This window comes from Ischnura elegans, chromosome 12 (assembly GCF_921293095.1).
Source record: "Ischnura elegans chromosome 12, ioIscEleg1.1, whole genome shotgun sequence".
Classification (NCBI taxonomy): domain Eukaryota; kingdom Metazoa; phylum Arthropoda; class Insecta; order Odonata; family Coenagrionidae; genus Ischnura; species Ischnura elegans.
In genome coordinates this window covers 29402935-29430703 of record NC_060257.1, presented here as the reverse complement: position 1 = coordinate 29430703, position 27769 = coordinate 29402935, and positions in this window count along the sequence as shown.

Below are 27769 nucleotides of genomic sequence, written 5' to 3'. Positions count from 1 at the left end.
TCCTGAAAAATTATAAGTTGTAATGTTGAACGCGTCATACCGACGCATTTTTTTATTTTAGAATATCGATTTATAAATCTTATGCTTTTGATTTTCTAAATGATACACGAAAATATCGAAATTCCCACTTAATTTTCATTTAACAAACGCTACTACACGTGTTTCGATTGGATTTCAATCATCATCAGGTACAAACTGAATGGTCTATAAAACGTAATCTTTTCAACTAAATTCATGTGCTTCTTCCCTCCCCACCTTTCCTATCATTCTCTCTTCTGATCCTTCTCCTCCTACTACTTTTGGGAGATATATATAACTGTCATAGATTTAAATATGTTAGTAGCTGATGATGATTGCAAGCCAATCGAAACACGTGTAGAAGAATTTGTGAAATTAAAATAAGAGGGCAGAACACTATCTTTGCCCATCATTTAATATGCTGTTTCACGATATCTTTCGGGTAAAAGCTGACTTCATTCGATCTTCTATCAATTAATTTTTCGAAAGAGAACCTCCATGCATGAGTCGTTGAGAGGTACTGTATATCCTACTGGCGCCCCCAGAATGAAATACCTTAATTCGAATCGGGCCTGAAGATACGAGTGCTCAGATTAAGAGCAGCTTAAAAAATCATCTTACTCTTTATCAGTCGATACCCAGCCGAGTGGCCAATTTTTTTTTTCCTAAATGACTTTATTATCATACAAAATTTATTGGCAACAAATATGATTTAAACTCTATTATCAAAGACACATATGTGACGAATTTTTCTCGACTGCGTTGCGTTTGATATTTCATTATTTTTATATGCTGTGGAGGTTAAATCGTAAAATCGCGGCGTTGCTGCGATAATTTTTCGACCAATTTGATGGCTTAAGTGACGCATGTGTCCACTTGAAACGTGACACTAGATAGCGAAATGTAACTGGACGTGAACAGCGAAGCAAACAAGTTGGGACTTCGCCCCCGCGGCGTCGGTGTAATAGGTAAAGCTACCGGAAGAAACAAAGCGTAACTGATAAGGAATCAAAACTGCTAACGGTTGAATAACAAAGACGTAATTTTATTCCCACAGGTGGGTGCATAGGTGTCGGCAAATATTGACGCCAACTGCGCGCCAATGGAATCAGTTTGCTAAAGTTGTTCACACCTTTAGAGCCAGCTGGTTTCACGCGGCAGGCTCGACCCAGACCGAGTTTCATGTATGGGATATATGGGAAACATGTGGCTATACGTTTCCTATCCATAGGATCGAGATATTTTTCACTATCGTGTACGTTATCTACGTGGGAAATACTTGTTTTACCAATATATTTTCCATGCGTGGAAAATACACAGATTTGGCATATGTTTTTAACGAAATATCTTCCATTCATAGAAGATATATTAATTTGAATTTTTTTTCAATATATTGGTCATATTATATATGCTAAATGGCAGCTATATAGATGGTCCATACCTCTATTATTACTTATTATTTGTGGTGTGGTATTTGTGGTTGCGTGTACTATGTGGGAGCAAGGGCGTACCCAGAATCAAAACTAGGGGGGGGGGGGGGAAGCCATGGTTTTTCAAGTTGTAGGTAAGATTTAAGCATGGAAAAGGTGAATGAAGCCAACATTTTAAGGAAACTGTAACAGTTCTTTATACGTTTTTAAACTAATTTGCTTGAAAAAATATAATTTTCCTTAAACACATTCGCGATTTTTGCTTCTAGGGGGGGCAGCTGCCCCCTCCTGCCCCTCGCTGGGTACGCCCATGTGTGAGAGGTATTTGATAAAGGAAGGTTTTTGGTTGTTTCTATAAAAGAAACGCTCAATGCTGTTCTGTACAATGAGTAATTACCAAACACAAAACATCTTATCACACGACTACATAAAAAATATGTCCGAATTTCTGCTCCTACTACTCATTAGGAAGACTGCATAATTCGTATGGTCACTCGTGGTTTCATTTACTTACTACATCAGCCACCAACCAGGACTTAAGCCAACTACGCCATTGGATCCCGCGTAAAATTCATGATTTCCAGGAGATGCATCATGGGATGTCGAAATAAAGTATTTGCTCATTTATGTAAACTAAATCGCGAAATTCTGCATCGTCCAAAAATGCTAAATTTCAAATATTACGTCCATAAAGGACAACGCAAATTTATTATCACAAATTAATTAGAATCCACGACATCGCATGTGCGCTGAAACACACGGAACATGTTTTTACGATATGCGACGTCATCTTGCACACAAAACCATAGACCTTGCATATAACAAGGAGTAAGGCATTGGTACTTTTTGTTTGTAAACTAGCGATTTACACAGTTCTCTTACCATTTTCAACGCAGGCTTTTATACTAAACCTTCTAGAAGGAAAGGACTGATTTGCCCGAAAAATTACTTCTTCTCGAGGTAAGCACTTCGTTGTCGTATTTGTACTGTTGTGAAGATCGTTCAGACCCGAGAACAGTATCTTAATTTATGATTTAATTCGTGTGCAAGTTGACGACATAATGCGAAGAAAAAATGACCGGGCGTTTGAGCACCAATTATATCGATGCGAAAAGAAATGCAAATTTAAAAAATTAACCAGGCTAAAAATATATCTGAATGTCATGGAGTCCATTTGAAATCACAAATCACCCATTGTAATAAAATATATGGGAATACCTCCGGCACGCAGATGATCTATTTAAAAAAATTGATTAATAAAATACAATAACAAAAATATATTTTTAACTTCACGGAAATCGTAATTCCTTCGTTTCTCAATAGAAGCTCCTCGATTCTCCAGCTCCAGCGTTTCTTCAAAAACTGCTACGGGCGTACAGACAGCGTTACCCATATGTTAAGCGAATTAGGCTGGGAGCCGCAGGAGACTCGGAGGCTGCGCGCTAGGCTTAGATTGCTTGAACGATTGAGAATGGATATCTTCAAGAGCGACACGGAGAACATATTATCAGAGCAACACTATATTTCCAGGTCCGATAGAAGCGATAAATTAAGAGAGATGTTTTGCCGAACGGATAGATATGGGAATTTGTTTTTCCCCCGAACCATAAAGGACTTTAATAAATACTAGTCCCAACTTCGAAGAGCACTTCATTTTTTATTCGTAGACGTCTGGTGTCCTAACACCCCCTGCCACACGCCTTTTAGGCGGCTAGCGGGGTATTATGTAGATGTATATGTACATTCTGAAATATTTAGGGCCACCTGCGCACGTCCTACGAACGTCCTTCGCCTTATAGCTAATGAAAGCTCTGACCTTCAGAATAACGGCCACCTCTAGGCTACCGAGAAAAATCGCCCTCACAAGAGAAACTCGCCCGGTGAGACTAAATTGACGCGAACTTCTGCTGATGAGCCAAAGACGATGGATTGTGACTGCAACTCTGCAAGCTAGCAGCGTTTGAAATTCCAAACTGCAGCTACGAAACTCGAGCAAGAATAAGCAAGTTGTTTGTAGAGGTTTCATTCTATTTAGATATTTAGAAACAGTTCACGAACATTTTATTTCAGTAATATTAGTAATTATATCATTTTTCTCACAGATGAATCGTAATGTGGAAAATACCATTGGTCATCAATTAGAGTATGAAGATACAGCAAGTATCCCCATAAAACATCTGCTTTGACAATATTCTATTGGAATTGGGCAGTATAAATATAGAATACACAGCGCCTTTTGCTCACAGCTTTATTTCACTCCTTATAAAATTGCCGATAACGGCAAAAATAACATACAAACTGTTTACATGCAGCAGCTGTTACTAATACCTACAACACATTCTACCTATGTAACTTGAAAAGTAATTCCTATCGTTACCATTTCTTAAAATTAAAATAATTACTCTGATAGAACAGGATATTTTTGCTGTAACCTTTTCATTGTTTATGAGAGTTGTTTTAAGAAAAAGTAGTTAATCTCTTTCAAAAAGCAATGACTAATGGATTCCCTTACAAAACACCGCACAGCTCTAACTACTGAAAATAAAGCCACGAAATGGTTAAAATATATACCTGATGCAATCTATAGGCGTAAAACGAAATTATTTTCGTGAGAAGTAATGTGTTGGGGTTGTTCATATCCCATTAATGTAAAAATATTTCTTCCCATTATATTTTACGGGTTGTGAAGAGTAAGCTATGGTTATATACACTAAGGATGAAATTCGACAGGAAACATATTGGGCTTAGACGGGATTCAAACCCGGATCTGACGATTGCTGGTCAGATATGCTAATCAATTACACCGCCAAGCCATCATTTCAGAGCGTATCTCAGGCTGGGTTTTACCGAACAAGGCGTTGACGTCACGAGTCCGCACAGTGGCGCTAGTGATGGAGGTCGAGCTTGCCAGAGAGAGAGAAATAACCCCTACTCAATACATATTTTTTAACGTGAATTTAATACTTGGTGCGTATAACTTTGCACCGATGCGCCTTACTGCGTACAAAGTCACTTTTGAATGCTCTGAAATTCCTAAAAATTACGGCAAGAATAGGTTATTAAAATAACTTGTTGAATAAGTTTTGATAACTGATTTTTTCCTTAAGTTAGAAATATTAATGTTTATTACTAACCGAGCGAGAAGAGGTACAGAGTAGATGGAAGGAATACGTGGAGGACCTGTATGACGGAATAAACAGACCAGAGAGACTGACTCTAGAGGAGGAAAGTGCAGTGGAGGAGGATAATCTTGGGCCGGAGATATTAGATTCGGAAATAGAGAGAGCACTTCGTGATATGAAGGCTAGGGCCCGTATCATAAAAGTGCCCTCGAAGTTTGAGCTGAGGAGTGCCTCGTTTGAAGCCGGCCTAGCTCGACGAGGAGATCCCTCGACCGCATCGTATCATAAAATCCTCCTCCAGCTCGGCTCATAGGAGGAGGGGTTTGAGGCAGCGGAAATGACGCATTGTTGTCGACGATGTTTCTGGTTTCAGAGTTGACAGTCTTCCAGCATTGTTCCATGGTAATTTTTTCGAATCGTATTTGCGCAGACATGCGCAGTAGCGATATACCGAAAGCGACCGGGGATATACCCGCCAATATCAACAATAGAAACAGAAATATGGCGAAGTCGGAGCGAATGGCCAGGCAGGAGCAGGAGATTTTGTGCAATTTGGTGGTCAAGTACAAGGACGTAATTGAGTGTAAGCGCTCGGATGCGGAGTCCGTTTTAAGCAAGGCAAGATGTTGGCAGAAATTAACTGAAGATTTTAATAATCATGGATGTGTAAGCCAGGTAAGTCGACATCATACAGGATGATCTAATAATCGAATAGTTTTTGCTATATAACGCTTTCGAGATCGGTTCTGGAATATATATGTAAATCAGTTCAAATGTGCTTATCTTATGATGTATTTCGGTTTTATTTTATTCGTGTAACTTAAAATTTGTTATTACTTAGCCATTATATCATTCACGAAATGTTTCTTTGTTTTCCATTTATTTAGCGAAACTGTAGACAATTGAGGAAGGCGTGGGATAATATCAAGATGAGGAGGAAAAGGGTACTAGCAGAGGAAGCACGACGTCGGATGGGTACAGGCGGAGGACCTTGCCCATCCACGTCGAAAGACAGCACCATCCCAGAGTTGGAAGTGGCAATTCCATCGATCGATCACTATCTGTTGTCAGTTGGGGATAGTGATCGATTGATGGAAGCACCCAGCGGCCCTGAAGATTTTGTTGTCATTGATGGAGACTTCGGAGGAGAAGGTAAGGTCAACGGGTCGTTGAAATTTATTAATAAATAATCTTGATTACTTATTTAATATTTTTGTCGAACAAAATTCTGTCAACTGTACACCTCAAAGTTTATCAAGACATAATAAGATTGCACTAATGAGTGGAAGTAATGTTCAAGGATACCCATGCACTATTTCGCTTATCCCTGGCAAAAATGTACAGTGACTTCTCAGTGATGTACACAGTGAATTCAGTGACTACTCAGTGAGTTTCCCAGTGAAATGAGACCGTGATTTTCCCAGTGGCATAACCAGTGGGCTTGACAGTGATCAATATGTAATTGATATTTTAAGTTAAAACATAAGATATATTAAGTCAAAAATTGAACAAATCAGTCAATTTAAGAATAGTTTATCTCGCCATATTTTAACTTTTATATTTTTTTGTAAATTTAGCGGAAATTAACTTCCCGGCAACATGACCAGTGATTTGTTTTAAAATCAAGAATCTCTGGCTAAGTCACAGGCTGCCACTGCCTAGGTCAATGAATATTTTTGCCGGGGATCTTGGGTGCTGTGCTGTGCAATGGCCTTTAAAATAATCAGTTATTGATTGTCAAAGATTTTCCATGATACTATGAAACTTGTAACATAACTTTCATAAGTAATAATTCCATGTAGTCATATCTGAAAGTATCCATTTTATGATAATTATTTCTCACGTTTGCAACCAGATTAAAGCTTTTATGCAAGCCGACGTTTCGGAAGACTATTTGTCTCCCATCCTCAAGGCTGTGTTATTTAATGGAAGTCCAATTTTAAGCTTTAACCTGGTTGCAAACCTGAGAAATATTCATCAGAAGTATTCACCACGAAAAATTAAATTCGTTTATCCATTTTATGTTTCAAAATGAAGATGCCGCTGGGTCATGGAGTGAACCCCACCAGTTGGAGGAGACACCCATAGTGGAAGCTGTGGGATCCACAGCTGTTGTCTCTGGCTCTGCTTCGGAGCCAAGGCAGGCTGTGGATACCCTACAGTCCCCTATGGGGCCTGGTCCCTCTCCACAGCAGCCAACAGACTGTGTGGGGGGAACCAGAAACACCACAGCACCAAGGGCTCTCACAAGAGCTGAAGCTCATCGAAGGGAGTTGGATGCAAGGTTAGCCAGAATCCACGCTGCCTCAGATGATGAAGCAAAGATGAGGCAGGCTGCCGCAGAGGACGAAGCTCTTCTGCGGCAGATAAGGATTCAGGCAGCACTCGAGCAATTGGAGCATCAAAGAACATTGCATGCAATGGAAGTAGAATATAAGCGGGTATGGTATCTCTGCGTGTAGATCCTTATGTAACTTAGTCACTTAAGGAATTCCTATGTTAATGTATGCTTATTTGTTTTTATATCTTACTTGCATCATTTAAATAATATTATGTTGTTTATCTCTCCTGTCTTCTATGTGGATATGACTGATTCCTGAGTAACTTATAATTCATAAAATGGCATTCATGTCCCTAAACAAATTCATGATAATACTTGAATAATATAAATAACAGGAGCTGCATTTTTAGTTACATTTAATAATGACAATTTGTATTTGCAGGGGCATAGTGGAAGAGTACCTTGGAATTTCAGATTATTAATTGTGAATTTTCTTTTCTTTCTAGCAACAATATAGTAAGTGAAAGGTGCTGCTTATATTCTACTTGCAATTCCTCGAGTGCTACAACCTTGCATCCATCTCTCCTGAGTGCCCTTGGTGCTGTTGGTTTACCTCCACTGCTGTGATTCACTCCATGTGCCTATAGCTCTGGGTGGTGCTTGTCGCTTGCTTTCGCTCCAAGCACCCTTTTCCTCACTCCCACGCCTTCCTCAATTGCTGCATGTCCATGATTATTTCTGCCAACATCTTGCATTGCTTATGACGGACTGCATACACTCAATTATGTCCTTGTACTACCAAATTACACAAAATAATCTGCTTCTGCCTGCATGGCCTGAAATATATTTATCTGATATGGCATGAAATTGTTTTCTTTAGAATGCCTGCTTATCCCTTAATATGCATGCTGGTCAATTGGTGTTATTTCTTTTAACTGTATTCATTTAAGAAAGGTATTAATTTCGGGGGTATGGAATTTGCAGAATTTTCCTCTGGGTCATTCAATCAATTTATTTGTCATTAGTTGGTAAAAACCACAATAAACATTGTCAAGTAGTGACCTTGGAAAAAATATACATTTTCATGCAAAGCTAAATAGGATATTTTGAATCATTATCTATCTAAATCATTGTTTGCATCACTATCTGCACTCCTTGATTTTTACAATATAGGTAGTAATAAAATTATTTATTGGCTAGAATTTAAATTTATCTGGAAAGTAATCACCTAAGATTTTAGTCAATAATATATTAGAAAAAAAACATCAGCTGCTTGATATTTTTTTAATAATTGCAACGGCAGGGATAAAATACATAAATTTTGACAGAAACCTCAGTAATCGTATACTATAGCAGGTATGACAAGTTAACAATAACATATTATCTGGAAAAGAAAATAATGTAATATGATGTGATACACAGTTATAGGTGGTAGGAAAGCATATGATATTAGAGAATTAGCTTTTGTTAAAATAATTACATAATCTAATCAGTTAATATCCAGTGATAATTATTATGAGCCAAGGAGCAGACGGTGCAGCATGTCCACTAATGTCAACGGCAGCATCACCTAGTTATAAGAAGAAAAGCTGTAATTAGTCACAACATTTATTTAAACAAACACTGTACTTGGGAGTATTTTAAGTAAAAACCAATGTCCAATCAAAGGGTGGGTGGTGGAGGTGTGTGACAGCTGAAACATTATCACTGATACACTATTTCATGTCCCACAAAACCTTTTAATAATCTGACCTATAGGTTTCGACTTGGTACAATATGTCATTCTCAAAAGTTAAAATATGTTTGGTGATCTTATACTGTTTTCTTATACCTTATACTGTTTGATATTATACCTTCAAATGACTTGTCTTTACCCCCCTTCACCTTTCCAAAACAGTATAAGATCATCAAACATGTATTTTATCTTTTGAGAATGACATGTTGTACCAAGTCGAAACCTAGGTCAGACTATTATAAGGTTTTGTGGAACATGATATAGTATATCAGTGATTATGCTACCAAAAGCCAATTTAATTTGAAACTGGATCTCAAAAGTTTACATGCACTACAATATAGACATGCTAATATTGTTTAACCCCTCAAAAATATCATTTACCACTATCAGCAGCCAATCATTATTTGTCATAATTTAAAACCTGATTTATCTCTGTTTTCATGTATGTATGTAACAAAATGATCATGGCGTGACATTGTGCACTCTATGCTATGCTTTTGCGGCCTCTTGATGTCTAGCATTACATACATACATTGCATTGCTTCATTACCCTCCTGACAATTTCATTTTCTATTCAGAGCCCAGACATCCCATTCTCCTATTTTCAATCATGTTGTGAGAAGTTTCCCCACCTCCCTCTTTCACCTTACAGCATGCAGTTATCCTTGGATGAAGGTAAAGTAGCGATAAGTGAAAGCCCTTCTTTCAACTATGGCACTGAGATTTCTATTTTGCACGGCAGGTATTGGAACATCAGCATGGGGATCTTGCAATTGTATGTGCTCTGGTACTGGCTCCCTCTGGCTGATGGCCATGTTGTGGAGCACAGCTAAAGCCAGTATTACTTTAGCTGATGTTTGAGTGGCTGTTCTCATTTTCATTGAGAGGCAGGGAAATCGCCTCTTCTATATCCCAAATGCCCTCTCCACTGCAGATCTGGTTGCAATGTTTGATGCATTGTACCTGAAAAAAATAAATGATATGTATACAACCGCTATCATTTCCATGAAATCATTTTGTCACTGCACATCACCCTTTTCAATAAAAGTTATACAATTTATTTCTTCCTCTAACCAACCTGTGCTCAGCTGGTGAGGCTGGGTTGCGCACTGGTGTGTAATGGTATCTTAGCTGTGGATACCCGCTATCTCCCAGCAATAAGCCATTGACTTCATCTCTGTCGAAACGGAGACACAGTCAGCTGTTGTGGAAGATCCTAGCGTCATGTGTAGACCCAGGCCATCAACAAACAATATCCAAAATCTCCAGCCTGGGACCAACAACCACCTATTAAATGCAGAGTAAAGCAAATATCACTTGTATGTGTTCTAATACTAAGGTAAATAATCATATCTTTATCAAATCAACCCCAGGAAAGTGTGCCACTCGATACAAAAGTCTTCTGGCAGTGGCTAATTCCTCGTGTGATTGAAGAATCTTCACTACCTTGGGCAGCTTCCCAGTAATTTCTGTACTAATAACCTGCAATTTAATTGGATCAAATCATCAAACCAATGTATTGTATATTTTTAAAGAAGTATTAATCATTACATTTACGAGGTAGTAACACAAGTTAAATGTAAGTAGGTTTCCAACTCTTTTGTTCTCTTTAACCAAGGCAAAAGATAAATGTAGAGAGATAATTCAGATTTGCGCACAAGGGCGTACCCAGGATTATGACTAGGGGGGCAAGCCATGGTCTAAATGGGGGGAACCAAGTTGTAATATTAGTTTATGGGATTATTTCCATGAAAAAATAGTTTTACTTTAGTTACATGTATTGTGCGTATAATTTTTCACCGGTTTAAATAAAATTTGTTGAATGCTTTCGTTTCAATTCAGAATAGATTTTGCTTAAAGACTTGCGATTTTTGCTTCTGGGGGGGGGGGGGCAGCTGCCCCTCGCTGGGTACGCCCATGATTGAGCTTAAATAAACAAAACCGCATGCCTTAATTAACTTCGACATTGTCGACTGGGCCAGTTCGTGGAAATCGCCAGAGACTATCTACAACAATGACAGAAACACATGATAATTATCTATGGCGTTTCGAAGAATATAAATGATATACTATGTAAACATTTATCTGAAATTCGTAGAGAGTTGCACGTATGTAACACCTTTAGCTTATAATAAGTTAATATATAAATGCTTTCGTCAACTAATATAATTTGCGACTGGTGTTTCATGATTATTAGTTATACAGTGACCGCAAGAAGAATAAAAGCAATGATGTACGTAACAAAAAATATCAATGCACTACTATACCACTACAAATATGTTAGGAAAAGTATTTAAATCACTCACCTGAAAACTGTCCGTGGAATAAAACCTTAGGAAAGCAAGCAATTATAATAACCTTGGGTCAGGAACGCCTCTCAAGTCGGCGTTATCCCGGCCGTAACATCGGAATAAGTAACACGTCGGTTATATTTACTTTTTGAAACCTGTACCTGACGAAGAATTCCTCGTTCGTGTACCAATCTAGTGGATTGTCTCCATCCGCTAGACGGATTCTGGGTGCATATACGAAGGCATCTTCCTCAATATGACCCAAAAACTTTTCCAGATCATATTAATCCTTCACATTCGGGAAAGCATCCATCTTCTCGCAATGGCGGAAGACACCTCAAACGCTTTGAGCCGACAACAATCTAACCTCAAAGTTTGAGTCGAGGCTGGCTTCAAAATTCGACGTTTTTGAGGTTGAGGTCGGTTTTATGATATCGCATCTCCTCCTCCTGACGACAATGAGGTGGAGGCCGGCTTCGAGGGCACTTTTATGATACGGGCCTATGAAAGCAGTAGGCGTGGACAATATCCCGTGTGAGCTTCTGAAGAATCTAGGGAGGGAAGGCAAGAAAAGGTTTTTCGAACTAGTGTGCAGGATCTATGAGGAGGGATATTGGCCGGAAGATTTCGTGAAGACTGTTTTAATTCCGCTTCCGAAAAAGAAGAAAGCTGTGGAATGCGGAGATTATAGGACTATCAGCTTAATATCGCATGCGGCGAAAGTGGTGCTGAGGATATTGAACAGACGAATGGAGGCGAGGGCAAACGAATATTTGGGCGAAGATCAATTTGGTTTCAGAAAAGGGAAGTCAACTCGTGATGCAATAGCAATAATGAGGTCCCTCGTCGAGAGGAACGTAGAATATGACCAGGACGTATATGCGTGTTTCGTGGATTTTGAGAAAGCGTTTGATAGGGTGAACTGGGTAAAGTTAATGGATATTCTGAAGAGAATAGGTGTAGATTGGAGGGATAGACGACTGATTCGTAATCTGTATATGGCCCAGACTGCACAAGTGAGGGTAGCGGACGGAGAATCTGGGTGGGCAAGCATTGGCCGAGGTGTGAGGCAAGGCTGTCCTCTATCGCCGCTGCTCTTTAACGTGTACGCTGAGGAGATGGTAAGGGAAGCGTGGGATGAGTTAGAAGCTGGAATATAAGTGGGAGGAATGATGTTCAAATCAGTGAGATTCGCGGATGATCAGGCGCTGATTAGCCAGTCAGCGAGGGGGCTTCAGGCTCTAGTGGATGCGTTATACGAGCGCTGCGAGGAGTATGGGATGAGGATCAATCACAAGAAAACTAAGGTTATGCGGTTTTGTAAAGCATCACGAGCGAGGAATGTGAGACTCAAGATAAAGGTGGGTGATGAAAAACTTGAGCAGGTTGAACAATTCAACTATTTAGGCAGTACGTTAGAGGAAAACGGATACAGTAGTAAGGACATCAGGAAGAGAATTGCATTAGCGAAGAAGGCGTTCATGAACAGGAAGGAGCTTCTAAGAGGATCGTTATGTAAGAGTTTAAAGAAAAGGTTAGTGAAGACTTTGATCTGGAGTGTAGCTCTCTACGGTGCGGAAACGTGGACACTGAGGAAGGAAGACGAGAGAATATTGGAGGCATTCGAGATGTGGGTATGGAGAAGAATGGAGAGGGTGAAATGGACGGAGAGGAAAAGGAATGACGAAGTGCTGGATATGGTTGGCGAGGAGAGACAGCTTTTAGATGAGATACGGAGGAGACAGAAGGTATGGATGGAGTTAGTGCTTAGCGGTGAGGGGATGTTGAAAATGGTGTTAGAGGGTAGAATGTTAGGGAAACGAGGGAGGGGAAGGAAAAGAATAGGATTTTTAGATAGATTGAAAGAGAGTAGGCCTTACTGTGAGTTAAAGAAGTCAGTGCTGGAAGGAAAGGGAGGCTCCCAGATCACTTCTTGCGTACTCCATGGAAACCTACCTTAAACGGTAGAATACTATAATAAATAAATTACGAAGTTTTGATAACTGATTTTTTCCTTAAGTTAGAAATATTAATGTTTATTACGAATTATCTCCGTGGCTGAGGAAAAGAGTTTTCCTGATCAAGGAAGAAAGGTAGTGGACAGCCAATAACACCTCCAGGACATCCAAGACTTATTACGGCCTAGATCATTAAGCTTTTTCTTAAATTATGAAATAAAGATACGTTTGAAGTATTTCCACAGTGTTCTCAAAATATTCAGGCACGAATTATCGACTGTATCCAAGAAGCAGAATGGATTTTTTCAAACTCTTTCCAAACTATGCCATAAATTATCTCCTCAGATAGAAAAAAACGCTTTAGTAGTTGGAAGCGATGTTTTTACGGCGAGTCCCTCAGAATCCGGTTCAAACGAGAATATCCAGTTGGTCCAAAATGACCTCTGGAGCCCCGAATCCTTAATTATGCGTGACCACTGTTGACTGTCGGCTCCGAATCGATAACAGATTGGTAAACAGGTTCATCGTAAAAAATTTTTGGATCTAAATCTTCGATCACTATTTTTTGAAGAAGATTTGTTCCCGCCAGATGCCAAGCAAACAAAGGCACGTTTCTGGAAGACTTTGCATGATATAATTCTTACGAAACCACCGCCGGTTTATGACACAAGTGCCATTAAGTAAGAATATGATGATTGACTTTTCCAATGCTTATACAAAGTAAAATATACGAATAAGTCAACTTATTCAGGAGAGACATGGTGGAAAAGCATATCATACTACAAACAAAGATATCGTGCTATTCGCTTAATATTAATTTCATTAACTCTGCCACCCGTGTAGTGACTTTGTGAAATTAAAATGAAGATGACATTACCATATCTTCGGGTATCATTTAGTAATATATACGCTAATATTTCAATAGCACTTACTCAGAGTTTAATCATCACTACAATTACCAAAAAGGTTCCATCTTTACCGGTTCATCACAAGGTTTCCTAGAAATGGTAATTGCGATTATAGAACATTTATTTATTTAACTGAAGTAATATCCACCAATCTTTATTGATTTAATTAAAATAACATTCAGATAATAAGCCCGTGACCTTCAATGTACCGGAAAACAACGGTTCTACAGGGCATAAGGTAAACCAACTTTGCTCTCACTCAATCATAAAGTTGATATGACAAGTTTACACAGTGAGGACAATGCTCTAGTATTTTTTTTCTTTCTGGACGAGGGTCCACGGTAGAAGTAAAAGATCACTTCAATTATACCCGATTGCTCGCGGTTCAAATCACAACAGGATTTATTTCAATTGCCTTTGTGAGAAATACTTCTCATTAACCAATGAGGTCATATTTCAAGCCACAATCAACAAGAAAAAATTTGTAATATCACCTTCCAGGTTAGAACTTCCTTATTTATGCCTAACGTTGAAAGTGCGACATTATTGAGAATTCTAAGAAGATCTTAGTGCTGAAAATCTCTTTTTCCGTGAAAGGATGATAATTAATTCCAACTGAAAATCTTGCTCCCTGGCTTATTATCAGATTCGAGACATCCTCATCTTATTTTCGGCGCATTAAACGTGTTTTTGAAGCTTACAATGAATTTTTACTTCCTGCGTGAGCAAAAATTTTCTTCAGTGAAATATTTCTGAGAAGTCGCAACAATGAACTGCTCAAAATAGAAAGAAATGACAATACATAGGATTAACTCCGTCAAATGCGATATGCGAAAGATGTGTCGATCCAGTGCAGAAAGATTCAATCCGCGAACTTAATAATATGTACAAAGAAAAGCGTCAAAACACACACATCATCAAAGAGAATTAGTTGAAGATACGGTGAATACCATGAGGCAACGTGCTAGGCTTCGATTGCCAGAGGAATTAAGAACAGGTATATTTAATAATGATATCACCTTTAGTACCACACTTTATTTCCGGGAAGTGCAAAAATGATAAAAAGGAGAAATATTCAGCCGAACTGTAAATGATAACAATTCCTCTAATGATAACAGGCACCACCGATTACTATTCCGCGAACCCCTCTAAATACGGTTCACTAAGCGAATTAAATAATAAAACCCAGCTTCAAAACGAATTAGGTGGAGAACCAGTAAAGACTCTGAGGCAACGTACTAGGCTTAGATTTCAAGAGCAATACTGAACAAGCATAGACGAAGGATTCGAACCAACTAAGTAAAACTTTCATACTACACCCATTAAACTTTTCTGGTTGACAGTATTTCGGCCAATTAGAAAAGCGAATTAGCGCCTCAGAAAAGGTACTGACTTTCCATGCGATCGACAGAAGGCAATCATAAGGCACGCCTTCAACCATTTTGATAATATAGACGACACATTTAATATCAATAATTCCCTGGATACCCAGGGGGGACTCGAACCCGTGACCTCCGGTTTTGCAGGCTCCCACCCAGGCAGCCAATTGGGTGGCTTCCTATTATTTTTTTAATTGCCTAAATCGAAAGATTATTACTCCTGGAGTACGTATTTCACGCTTTCAGATTTTTAAATGACCATATCTATTTTCGCGATTAAATGAAAAGTGAAAACTTTCAAGCGCGCGAAAACGCGACGGCTAAGTATGAATGCCGGGAAATCTCCGTGTGACGTCGTTCTAGTTCCCGCTGCCGCAAGTGAGGTGACCTTGGGGCGAGGCTTTGAGCGCTGATACGACGCATAATGCTAGCAGGTAGCCGAGTACCCTGGTAGCTAGTAGCACTTGTCTTAAATAAGGATTATTAATACCTTATCAAACGAAGAAAACTTTCCGACTTTAGCCAGTTTTAATAGGTGATTATTAAGACATGTTTCCCTGTGCTCTGTGCATCATGCATGCATTGGTGATCTCAGACGATGTAAAACTCCTATCTACTCGTAAAGAAACTAGGTCCCTGTGACGTCACGTGGAGTGGAATCGCATGGGCGCCAATCTGGCCTTTTTCAAATGAGAATAAAATTGACCATTAAAATTCGTCTAAACTGGGATTTTTAAAACCAAATAATTTTTATATTATGAATACACTAATGCTGGGTAACGAATCGCAATCAATGCCTTTCGTTTTCTTCGATGACGGAAACTACCCTATTACGCATGGGAATTCATTTTTCTTCAGAATAATTAAGGGATTTAATAAATGCTAACCCGATACCAGGCAGTCAAATATCTATTGACGAGCATAAGATTTTGGTGTTATTGTAAACGGATGTACTCCAACACCATCGACGCACACCTATTGAGGCAGCTTTCGGGGTAGTACAATGAATATGCAGATAATATCTGATGGTCAAGACCGGATTGCCGCCACACGTCGTCAAACACATAGTTGAACACCGTCGCCGATGGCTTTCCACTAAAAGTGCACAAGCCTAAATTTACGTCTTTAATTGAAAATCAGAAGAATATCGTCATAATTGAAGTTTCTTTCAAAAGAAGTCACAATAACTACAAAAATTACTTTTAATAAGAATAAAACAGCGAGGTTAAACGCTTGGGAAACGATAACCTCCATTTCTGTTCCAGTATCTGGTGGCGCTTAATATGTGAAAATATAAACGACTGATTTAGGTTCATAAATTGAAGTTTCTTTCATAATAATGTACAATAACTTCAAAAACGATTTTAAAACGCAAGTAAAACAGTAAAGTTACACATTTGGGAGACGGAAACTTTTATATATTTTCCAATATCTGTTGAAATTTTACAATAAGTGAAGATATTTTCGATTCATTAATCTTCATTCCTTCTACCGTTGAGGATCTTTGGATTTCAAAGAACTTACACAGCTTGTAGGTCAAATCAATGGGTATGATATTGAAAATCTGCGAATGTGAATTGATACTAATGAAGATGAATTAATGATAGTTCACTAAACTTCGGCCATTAATGATATAGGACACGAGCACAACAAGCAATGACCTCGTCTTCTGTCCCTTAACGAACACAAAAAAGCACAAACAAACTTCTATTTACGACATCACTTCCTATTATTCACCATTTTCATCCACTGACTGATAAGTGAAATGGGCTTAAAAACGGAATTTATAACCTATCTCCACAATAACTATCAGTGTTTTCGTCGTCATTCTGATAAAGGCATGTAAAAAATAGAGCTAGTCTCACCAAATAGTCGCGGGTGTCGTGATTGTTCCCGATTGATTCTATCTACTAAACGAGGATGCTCGTTCTTTCAAGTCTTATTTCTAGAATCAAAGAAGCAATCTCCGATCCCCAGAGTTGAAGAGGCTTCAAACCAATTAATTAAAATGTTCTTACTACACCCATTACCCTTTTCCGGTTGACATTACCTCGGCAAAAAAATTAGAAAAGTGAATTAGGGCTGAGGCAAAGGTACTGACACACCACGCGATTGACTACATCTACATAATACCCTGCGAGCCACCTCTTGGGTGTTTGGCAGGGGGTTATCAAACACCAGCATGCAGCATGCAATAGGACTCCCACATGCACACCACACAGTCAAAAAAATGTCACGTATACTAACAAAATTATACTACCATATGCTGTTAGAAATAGTAATAAAATTAAGAAACATGCATTAAGTTTTACATAGGTTAGTAGGCTACACTACAAGTCATCTAATCTATTTATGAGTTCCATCGCTGCCATTATAATCTCTTATTTATCGTGGAAAAAAGACATTCTGACTACAAGGAAAGGTAAGGGAATATGAACGTAGCAAGAATGAGCGATGGACATTCGTGGAATAATAGAGAATTTCAGTGGATGTAAATGAAGAAACGGGCAAAATGTCGTCATGGAATTACAAAAAACCTCCACGGATATTGAATCCGAAAAAAATCTCACAAAAAAAGGAACCTCACAAAAAGGACTTTCAACCAGACAAAATAATAAATATGATGGTCAAATAAAGGGAATGGAAATACAACCATTATTTATGCAAATATCAAACATAAAATATAAAATGGTGTAATTAGATATTTTACGTGGACCTCTAGCTCAAAGGGTATAAAACTTTGGTCGTCAGTGTTGCCATACTGTGTCAAAAGTGCGATGTGCTAATAGTTTATTTTAGACCTCCCGAAGCCTTGGTAAGCAAAGTTACATACTTAATTGATAGACGAATAAAACTATGCGCAAATAAAACTTCTGAGTGACGGAAAAAAATATCGTGTGATTCAGGCTTAAGTGCTTCATTAGTGCAAACCGTCTCCACTAATTCATTTTTATCGTCGGCAGAGGTTAGCTTCGAATTGATTTGACTAATGGACGTTTCTCTCAGGAGTGGATAATTTGTGGATAATAATGAATTTTCACTCGATTGCCTCTAGGACTATCCCAGTGGAACAAGAACTGTGAATTATCACTCAGCCAGATATGGCTAAAGCAGCCGTTCTATAGGACGAGAGCTGCAAAGTACCGAGTAAACACAATCACCAAGATAGCATTCCAGATCACGTCCAGCACGCTTTTGTTCCGATGGTAACATTGATTCCCTTTTTCCCCATATGCGTTTCGCAATATGCCTCCCAGCTAGCTCACCTCTAATCGGCGTTACGACAAACCTTAGGAATGGGGAAAAAGGGGATTGCAAACCTCGATTGAATACATTTAATTAGTTCACTGATCCTCTCAAAATAAGTCTCTTCTAGGATTTTATCAGTAATAAGCGCCTCTCTTGGATCATTCAATATCAAGTTTTTGCTACCTATACAAAATACAATTTAACGTAAAATAAATACAATTTGAAAAAAAACAATTCTCTCGCTACGATAATAAATTTTATGTTCCTAATAAAACTTCACTGCATAACAATTTATACCCATTATATACAATTTTTATATATGATTTATAATCAGAGTATGCATTTTAGATGCATTCACTAAGTCAGGCCAGCACCATTGGTGGCGCGCACTTTATCTCCAACAACCACACGTTTGGATAGTTTTTTTTAGCCTTATCATTTTGGACGAACTGTCCACAATAGAGTACCGTTAAATATAGGGGAATGCCTTTGTCTCAAAACAAACAGAGCATAAAACCGATGTTGAATACCCTGGGTTTTTTGATACGGCATTAATTCAGTTCATCCCTAATCAAAGAATTTTCTCAATGATTGATATCATCACTATTTTCCAATGAACACGCATATTTCTTAAAATTACTACTCTTCGACTGTTTATCTTCCTACCCACGGTACTTGAACGGTAATGAGCTTCGAGTGACTTCGTTAGACCTAATGACAATTATAAAATTGTGAAACTTAACGACAGATAGAAGAAGCCTTAATACATTTTTCTTGAAATACGATTACAGATCACAACAATTTCACTGGTATATACAAGAATTGCCATGAGAAAAATCCCCTGGACCGAGAATCAAACCACGGATCTTTGGCTTTCCTGGCCACTGCGCTATCCAGTTTCTTTAATTCTCATTGCAATTTTACCGATGCTCATGGTACTAATTGTAAGTGTTGGGCCCTCGCAGTCCATCAAGGATGGCAACGCGAGGGAGAAAGGACTTCCAAGAAACCACAACCGGTTGAGAGCCTCAAACCTGCGCTAAAGCCGCGCAAAGCAGTATGTGTCTATAATATGTTTCTAATCCTGCCGCGTGAACGGCGGTGAAATATACTAGAATTGCCATGAGAAAAAATTCCCCTGGACCGGTAATGGAACCACGGACCTTTTGCTGGAAAGGCAAAGCCAAAGGTCCGTGGTTCGATTCCCGGTCCAGGGGATTTATTTCTCATAGAAATTCTTGTATATTTCACCGTCGTTCACGCGGCAGGATTAAAAATATAAAAAATATCACTGGTGTGAAAATGAAGGTCGTTTGCCTGATTTTTCTGTTATTTATCTTAACTTTTACTGAAGATTTCCCGAGCACGGGGTCAGCAGTGTTACACTGGCAAGGCATATAGTTTTTCCTCTAGTTCATAGCATTCTCCTACATTACAGCAAAAATATTCATGTTACTTCAGCGAACAAATCTAAAGCGTTGAAGTGAAGGATGTTGTTCCCTATTTCAGTTGAAGATAGATAACAATAATCTATGACTGATCAAAATGCGAGCATAATTTCTTATGGCATTCGCTTAGCGGTAGAGCTATCTTCAATGTACACAGTTAAATTATTATGATATTCATGTTATTAAATGATATTATATAATGTTATTAAATGATATTATAATATTATTAAATGATATTATATTCACGTTATAGGTCATTCCGAATGAACTGCTACCGAGTGAGAAAAATAAAAATACATTTACTGCTATTAAATCTGATTAATGAATCTGCTAAAAAAACTAATTCTTGGTATAAAAATACGACCAATGGAAACCTCATTTTCCTATTTTAATTAAAAAACTTTGTTTCAAGTGAAAAACTTAGTAAATTTCCCATGTGATTTTACTAACGACCAGTTTCGTCGCTGTGCGACATCGTCAGGTTCAAATACTGAGACAGTATGGCCTTATCAGGCCTTATGTACATTGAGTCAGTAGGGTTAGCCATGGTGGGGAAGCTAGGAAGAAGGGTATTGCGGTACTTAGGTCATACAGTTATCAAATGGGAGGATTTTCCTATTTGTCTCAACTATGCCGTCGTGTCGGCTGCATTTCCCTCATGATATCTCATTCTGAATAAGCTGCTAACACGTGGGATACTCAGAATATTGACTTAATCAACGAGCTGGAGCGTGAGCAGCTGGTTTTTGGATTCGTCACTTATATCTAAATATATGCCTCGAACAGTTAACAAACAACTTTTTTTTAACAACGAATGAAATAGTTTTCTGCCTATAGGTACCAGAAATACATAATTATATAGCAGGAATAGAAGGATCAACAACTTTGCTATTTCCGCATCGTATTTTATTGACACCGACCATGGTTTCGTTACAGAGTAACATTATCAAGGTCTTGACCACCTGGATAATGTTACTCTGTTACGAAACCACGGTCGGTGTCAATAAAATACGATGTGGAAATAGCAAATTTGTTGATCCTTCTATTCCTGCGATTATGGATTTCCACCAAGTTACGCCCGCTACGATTAATTATAATTATATAGGTTACTTTGGGAGGAATCTGCAATACTTTAGGAGGTGGTAAGGGGGACATTTTTACATTTTTATGAAACATTTCCTTGGATACACTTTGCAGTTACCATGAAAACGGTTTACCTTGAGTATCCAGCCCCCTAGTTTTGTATTTAATACACTGGATTTTAAGGACATAAAATAACTAAGGTTAGACAAAAATGTGCTATTAAAATTCTTTTAAACCATTAATATTTTAGCTTAATTGAACGAGAGCTTTGAGAAACAATACGACTGCGCTATATCACCTGTTTTAAGATTTTTTCAGAAAATTATAATCGCACATTTCGTCCAACCTTCATTATTCAACGTCTTTATAAATCCGGAGCATTAAATAAAATCTGGAAAAAGCTGGATACCAAAGATAAACCGTTTTCAAGGAAACAGTACAGTTTATCCGAGAAAATGTTTGAGTTACCAAAGCTCAGTAACAAAGGAGTTGCAACCCTATGTTCCCATGACGAAAATGCTTAAAATTGCCCATCTGCCACCTCCTGAAGTATTTCAGATTCCTCCTTAAATGCCCTGTATGCCTGTATACCTTCTTAAGATTCGAGAGACGATCTATTGCCTAGCAATATGCGAAGTTTGGACGCTCCCGGTCACGAAGGTTTGGTTAGGAGTTAAGTGCTGAATATAGACGGTAGCGGCCAAGGCAGCTTTGGGCACTGTGCGGAAAACGGTCCTCGTTATCTACCGAGCCAGGTAATACGTGCGGAATACCGATGAGATGGTTTTCCCAACGTTTCCTCCACGACCTCCTCACCGAGCAGGTACCCACCATCATCACCTAAACATCCCAAATTCCCCCACCCCTAAATGTCCCTCATAACCCCGATCACTCCTCACCAAGCAGGTACCCACCATCATCACCTAAACATCCCCAATTCCCCCACCCCTAAATGTCCCTCATAACCCCGATCACTTGCCCCTAACCCCCTCCACCTACGCATTCTCTCTCCCACCCCCATCGGCTCCGTGACTTGACGCAGCTAAAGCCTGAATCCCAATAGACCCATCATTCTCCGAATCACACGATCATTCCAGGCGTCCCTTTTTCCATCGCTCACTCCCTCACTTTCCGTACTTACAACTGTAATTCTGTTTCCTATTATTTTTTTATTGCCTAAACTCCTGGAGTGCGCATTTCACGCTCTTAGATTTGCGAATGACGATATTTATTTTTTGCGATTAAATGAAAAGTGAAAATTTTCAAGCGCGCGAAAACGCGACGGCTAATTGTAAGTAGGAATGATGGGAAAAGTCCGTGTGACGTATTTCTGGTTCCAGCTGTCGGCGTGTGAAGTGACCTTGGGGCGAGGCTTGAGCGCTGATACGACACAGGCTGCTAGCAGGTAGCTGAGTCCCCTGATAGCAGGTAGCGCTTGGCTTAAATAAGGATTATTATTCCCCTATCAATTGAAGGAAACTTTCCGAACTTAGGTATTTTTAATGTATGATTATTATGAGATGTTTCCCTGAGCTCTGTGCCTCATGCATGCATTAGTAATCTCAGACCATGTAAAACTCCTATCAACTCGTATAGAAACTAGGTCCCTGTGACGTCATGTGGAGTGGAATCGCATGGGCGCCAATCTGGCCTTTTTCAAATGAGGTTAAAATTGACCGTGGCCATTCGTCTAAACTGGGATTAGTAAAACCAAATAATTTGTATATTATGAATACGCTAATGGTGGGTAAGGAATCGCAATCAATGCATTTCGTTTTCTTTGATAAATGGGAATGATCTTGGGATGATGGGATAAATGATCATTCTTTGGGACCCTCATGAAAAAGGCTTAATAACAGAGTTAGAATGCGTGCAAAGAAGAGCTGCCAGGTATGTGAAAGGTCGTTACGATAGTCTTATTAGTGTAACTGACCTCTTAGATAAACTCGGATGGGAATCTCTGTCGGACCGTAGATTGAAAAATAGACTAAACTTTTAGATAAATTCAAGAGCAGTGTCTTTTCTGACGAAGTTAACATATCTTGCGGACGCCAACGTACTACGGAAGATCAGATCATATAAATAAAATAAGAGAGATAGATTGCAGAACAGACAGATTCCGAATGTCATTTTTTCCACGATCAATAAGAGATTATAACGGCAGCAATAGAACCCGTAAATAGATTGCATGACTTGTAGTGTAGCCTACTAACCTATGTAAAACTTAATGCATGTTTCTGAATTTCTATTCTATATTCTATTTCTAACAGCATATGGTAGTATAGTTTGTTGTTATACGGGACGTTTTTGGACGGTGTGGTGTGCATGTGGGAGTCCAAATGCATGCTGCATGCTGGTGATTGATCACCCCCTGCCAAACACCCTAGAGGTGGCTCGCAGGGTATTATGTAGATGTAGATAAAGGAAACTACCCTATTGCATTAAAAGCAAAGCCTGGCGTTTCAATCGCTAGTAGCGGTAGTGCCGAGGTAACATGTTGTTACAGGCTTTCAAAAGCAATTGTGCTTTGACACTTATTTTCATTTTAAAATTTAAAAAAGATACGAATACCTTCGTGCCGTCTGCCATCAAATCCCATAATTATTTAACCAAAGCCTTAATCACTCGATCATTTTTTCCGTCCCTCAGCATGAGAGCTCCAGCGATAGCTTTTCAGGCACCACAAAAGTGCGACGACAAAGGGAGAGAAATTAGCTACTTCTCCCTCGTTAGATCACATTTAGAATAGGAAATAGGCCTGTGTTTAGGACCCTTCTGGAAACGGCTTATTACAAGAGTTAGAACGCGTGCAAATAGGAGCTGCTAGGTACGTGAAAAGTCGTTACGATAGCCATGTAAATGTAACTGACCTCTTAAATAAACTCGGATGGGGATCTCCGTCAGACCGTAGATTGAATAAATACTTCTTTATAAAAAAACTTTTTAAAAAACACGCTTTTATTTCGCTTGGAACAAGTAATAAAAAATATTTAAAAAAATGGACTAAAAAGTAAAAAATAAATTTTTATATGAATAGTTCAAGGATCCTGGGTCATCCATAATATTTTCACTAATAAATGTTTGAAATGATAATTCAAAGAACCTGGGTAATCTATAATGTTTTCACTAAAAATAAAAGCGTGGGGGTGGAGTAATATGTTATGGTGAGGCCCCCACGCTTTTATTTTTAGTGAAAACATTATAGATTACCCAGGTTCTTTGAATTATCATTTCAAAAATTTATTAGAGAAAATATTATGGATTACTCAGGTTCTTTGAACTATTCATATAAAAATTAATTTTTTACTTTTTAGTCCATTTTTGGAAATATTTTTTTTATTACTTGTTCCAAGCGAAATAAAAGCGTGTTTTTAAAAACGTTTTTTTTAAAAAGAAGTTTTTATTTTCTACTTTTTAGTCTTCACATCTTGCAATCGTATAACTGACCACTGTCATAAGTTTTGTTTAACTTTAAAAGCCCACCTCGTTAGTTACTGATTTATCAGTTAACAGGTCCACCTGCGAGAAGGTGAGGTTTGGCACGTGATGTGAGAGGCTTTGAGCAGCAATGCTGCTTATATGACGCATCAACATCTTTTTAGACCCAAATGTAGCATTATTGCTATAATTTCTTCAAAGTATAGCAATAATGCTACATTTTTTTCGAAAAAATCCGCCATGTTGAAAATTCCATATTTATAATTAATATGTTTATAAAGATCAAAATACACACTTTAGATGTTCGAAAGTGGTAAAATATTGTATTGTCACCGGGAATACGACTTCCTGTAAAGTTTCAGATCGATTGGAAGTCGGAAAGTGGTCGAATTTTCGATTGCAAGATTTGAACTAAACATACAAAAAAACAGACAGAATGGGTTAAATAAAAGCGTGTAAAAATAGACTAAACCTGTTAGATAAATTCAAGAGAAGTGTCTATTCTAATGAAGTTACCCATATCTTACGAAAGCCGAAATACTACGGAAGATCAGATCATATACATAAAATATCGATGGCTAAGTTCCACCAACACGTATCTCAAAATTTTGGTTTTTTATTTCAGTGTACAATTAAAATATAAATTGTTTCTTTTGCTCTCATGAAAAGTTGCTATTTTTGATATACATATTGTTAGAACTTAGCCATCGATATGAGAGATAGACTGTAGGAAAGACAGATTCAGAATGTCTTTTTTCCACGATCAATAAGAGATTATAACGTCAGCGTAAGAACTTATAAATAGATTAAATGACTTTTAGTGTAGCATACTAACTTATGTATAACTTAATGCATGTTTCTAAATTTTATTATTATTTCTAACAGCATGTGGTAGTATTATTTGTCAGTATGCGTGATGTTTTTTGGACCGTGTGGTATGCATGTGGGATTCCAAATGCATTCTGGTGATTGATCACCCCCTGCCAATCATCCTAGAGGTGGCTCGCAGGGTTTAATGTAGATGTAGATGAGAATGATGGAAGAATAACGCAATTCAAATATACATTTTGTTATTTGCAAATGAAGCTATTGTTCCCTAGCAGTAAATATCCTGAAAACACTGTCATTCATAAATTGTCTAGCCTATAAAATTCTTGTGGATAAAGATAGGTATTAGTTTTCCTCATCTCTGTTAATAGCCTACATGGGAATTTTTTGGCAAACGGCATTGAAATTTTATTGAATAAACTTGAATAAAATTGTCATTATAGATAGGGAACTGAAAAACTTGTCATGAACGGAAGGACCTTCATGCTCCAGTAAATTACAAAAGTTGTTAATTTTAAACGGTAATTTAATGCGAAAAATGCATATTTTCTGTGAAAAAAATCAACCTACATACTTTTAATTTGGTTTCCTTTATAGCCAATTAACCAATTTTACGAAACTCTCTTTGCCAAAATGCCATTTAATAGTTGAAATACAGGATTACACCTCAGTGTCGCATCAATATAAATAATTTAATTTGGTTTCAAAATAATAAATATCGAATTTATATAAAAATACTAAAGTATGAACTGTGACGACACCATCGTAGAAGTTTACTACATTTTTGTTAGATTTTTCACTCAACCCAGTTATAAGGCATATTCAAACAAGGGTATCAAAATACCAGGAAATGGATTTCATCTAAACCTGTTAGAAGTTTTTATAGTTATCACATTTACACACAGTTCAAAATTTAGTAGTAGTTAGAGAAGGTTGAGTCTTATGCTATCCAACAAAATATCCGGAAATACAAACATTTTTCAAGCATGAATTTAAAGCTAGAAAGAGTATAAATTTCACATCCGGTACAAAAAGTATACTGTTATCTTATTTAAGAGTTTAGGAAGCAGAGTTCCTTCGCCCATTAAAAATATATCTTGAGAGAAATTACATTAAAGAATTACTCCTAAAATTCCCTGAAACGTAATTTTAGTTCGTTGAGTGAACTGAATGAGTGTTTTAAATGAATGACTCTTCGTGAGTCCTACATATTTCTTTATTTAACGCACGTTCTGAGAGATTCTGCTGAGAGAAAAAAATGACGTTTCCCTCATAAGACCACTTGAAATCGCATGAGGATATTTCATAACCACTGGAATTCCCATCCGAGTGCAGAGGTTATCATACAGTTCTGGCGCATTCGAGGTAATTTTTTTTCCTTCACCCGTAACTGAGAGAAGTTAGACAGCTGACGTGCTGTGATTAATCGCTAGAAGTTCGATTGCATTAGAAAAGGCTGACGTGTGGAGGAAAAGAAAACTAGGATTGCTCATTTTACCAAAGATTCAAACCATATTGGTGATATCAGCTGAGGTCTGATGAAATTTCTAGGAATAGGGTAGTTTCCTTCATCAAAGAAAACGAAAGGCATTGATTGCGATTCGTTACCCAGCATTAGTGTATTCATAATATACAAATTATTTGGTTTTACAAATCCCAGTTTAGACGAATTTTAATGGTAAATTTTAACCTCATTCGAAAAAGGCCAGATTGACGCCCATGCGATGCCACTCCACGTGACGTCACAGGGACCTAGTTTCTTTACGAGTAGATAGGAGTTTTACATCGTCTGAGATTACCAATGCATGCATGAGGCACAGAGCTCAGGGAAACATGTCTTAATAATCACCTATGAAAACTGGCCGGAAAGGTCGGAAAGTTTTCTTCGTTTAATAAGGTATTAATAATCCTTATTTAAGCCAAGTGCTACCAGCTAGCAGAGTACTCGGCTACCTGCTAGCATTCTGCGTCGTATCAGCTCTCAAAGCCTCGCCCCAAGGTCACCTCACTCGCGGCAGCGGGAACCAGAACGACGTCACACGGAGATTTCCCGGCATTCATACTTAGCCGTCGCGTTTTCGCGCGCTTGAAAATTTTATTTTTTCATTTAATCGCGAAAAGTAGATATCGTCATTTAAAAATCTAAAATCGTGAAATACGTACTCCAGGAGTAAAATCACACAGCAGTACCCGGTGAGATAAATACATACAATTATCCACTATTATAAAATTTTTGTCACCCTACAGGTTTCAACAACCTGACAACCTGTAGGTTTCTCTGTCACTACATGATCTTCAAAGTACATTTATTTCAAAATTGCATTACAATTACTTCTTGTCGAAAATAAAACAAGAGATCCCCAGAACATTTCCAATTCAGATAAATTTATTTCATATCTGTAAGAAATAATTTAATAATATTTTTAATAAGTTTAGATAAATTTATATAAAACATTAATAAATTATATCTGCCAGATCTTTATTTACTTATGCTGACTTAAGGTATGTATTTCCTTTTTCTAAAATACCTATTATTTCCAGATATGAGGCTCTAGGTAAATCTTTGACTTTTACAACTTTGCGACCAATTTTTGGGCCGCG